Raw genomic sequence first — 2,192 nt, 5'->3', positions numbered from 1 at the left:
ATGAAATTTGGTCTAGACAAATGCATGACCCACGAATAGCGTCAGGGAAAATTAGTCAACCGAAAGTACCAGCTGCAGAGTGGTAAAGGGGTCAAAGCTATGGCAGAGGGAGAGGCCTACATATACTTGGGAATGATGCAGGCTTAGCGATTGCAGCACAAGAAAATTAAGGTCTGCCTGACCAAAAAGCCATAATTATGAGAGCTTCCTTGGACTCAGGGGAGGTACCCATAGACTGGAAATGTGCAAATGTGACCACAATTCACAAAGGAGGATCAAAGGCTGACACAAGTAATTATAGACCTGTGAGCTTAACTTCTGTTCCAGGAAAATTAATGGAGGCACTGGTTAAAGAAGCACTGCAGGATCATTTAGACAAGACTTCAGTTATAGCTCAGACACAGCATGGTTTTGTTAAGGGGAAGTCTTGCCTGACCAACTTGATTGGATACTATGATGCAGTCACAAAAGAACTGGATGCAGGGAATAACTTTGATATTATATACTTGGATCTTAGAAAGGCTTTTGATACTGTTGCACATGGAAGACTGCTACACAAATTGGAGCAGCGTGACATTGGAGGCAAATTGCTGCTATGGATAAAGGGGTGGTTGAGGGGGAGAAGACAGAGAGTGGTAATCAATGGACACTGCTCATCGTGGACTGATGTTATTAGTGGAGTCCCTCAGGGCTCAGTGTTGGGTCCATTATTGTTTTCTGTATTTATAAATGATATTGATGATGGTATATCGGGCTTAATGTCCAAGTTTGCAGACGATACAAAGGTTGGCAGGGTTGTCAAGGACACTACTGACACTATGCTGCTGCAACAGGATCTGGAAAGGTTGAGCAGATGGGCTGAGAGGTGGCAAATGAAGTTTAACATTGACAAATGTAAAGTACTACACATGGGAAACAGCAACCCCAGAGCAACGTATCAACTCTGTGGTACTACACTGACAGTGGTAGAGAATGAAAGGGACTTGGGGGTGGTTGTGCAGGCAGATATGAAGTTCTCTGAGCAGTGCAGACGGGCTGCAAGAGTAGCTCATGGAGTATTGTCAATGATATACAGGAATTTTTCCAGCAGGGATAAGGAGGTGATTATTCCATTGTATAAGGCGATGGTCAGGCCACACCTAGAGTAATGTATACAGGTCTGGAGGTGTCATTTCAAGAAGGATGTAGAGCTGCTGGAACGAGTACAGAGAAGGGCAACAAGATTAGTGAATGGAACAAAGGGGTGCTCTTACGAAGAAAGGCTTAAGTTTTGCAAATTACAGTGTCTGGAGACTAGGCACCAGCGAGGTGATCTGATAGAGGTGTATAAAGCCTTGAATGGTTTAAGCATGCTCAATGCTGACGGGATTCTTCCTCTAGCTCAGAAAAATCACCTGAGAGGGCATAAATTCAAATTGAGGAAAGACAGATGTAGGATAGACGTGCGGAAATTTGCCTTTAGCCAGCGGGTGGTTGGTTGGTGGAACAGACTTCCATCCCTTGTGGTGGAGGTTGATAGCCTAAATAAGTTTAAGGCTCAGCTGGACAGGTATTTTGAACGAACAGAGGGGTGAAGTGGAAGTGAGTTTTTTTTTTTTTTTTTGGCTGATGCTGCATAAGCTTGCTTTCTTGCATCAAATGCCTCTACTAATGCTAATGCTAATGCTAATGAAAAATACCATGAGAGACTCAGAAGCCTGCTGAAAGCAAAGCTGAACGGAGGGAATACAGTTAAAGCCCTAAACACCTATGCAGTCCCAGTGCTAACTTACTCTTTTGGGGTCATACATTGGACTAACACCGAGCTGGAGGATATCATGAGAAAGACAAGGACAATGATGACCAAGAGCCGCGAACCCCACCAGAAATCTGCCATGGAGAGACTGACAATTGCCTAGGAAGAAGGAGAAGGGGCCAGTAGTCCTCATTGAGCAAGAGAAGTCAGCGATAGTTAACCGGAAGGATTACTTCCAGAAACACACTGCAGCACTCCACCAGGCCATAAGTAAGATAGGCAAGCGATATATCCCATTCAACCTAAGCGAGGAATCCCCCCCCCCAACCAGGAGGTACAAATGAAGCTAGAAAAATCGGCAGAGAAGACACTCCATGGCAGACACTACAGTGATCTCCATCAAGATCACATAGATAAAATTGCTTCTAATGCATGGCTCACGAGCGGGACGCTCTTC

This window comes from Mastigoproctus giganteus, chromosome 5 (assembly GCF_048544385.1).
Source record: "Mastigoproctus giganteus isolate SK-2022 chromosome 5, ASM4854438v1, whole genome shotgun sequence".
Lineage (NCBI taxonomy): Eukaryota > Metazoa > Arthropoda > Arachnida > Uropygi > Thelyphonidae > Mastigoproctus > Mastigoproctus giganteus.
The sequence above is the reverse complement of the archived record's forward strand: the minus strand, read 5'-3'. Positions refer to the sequence as shown.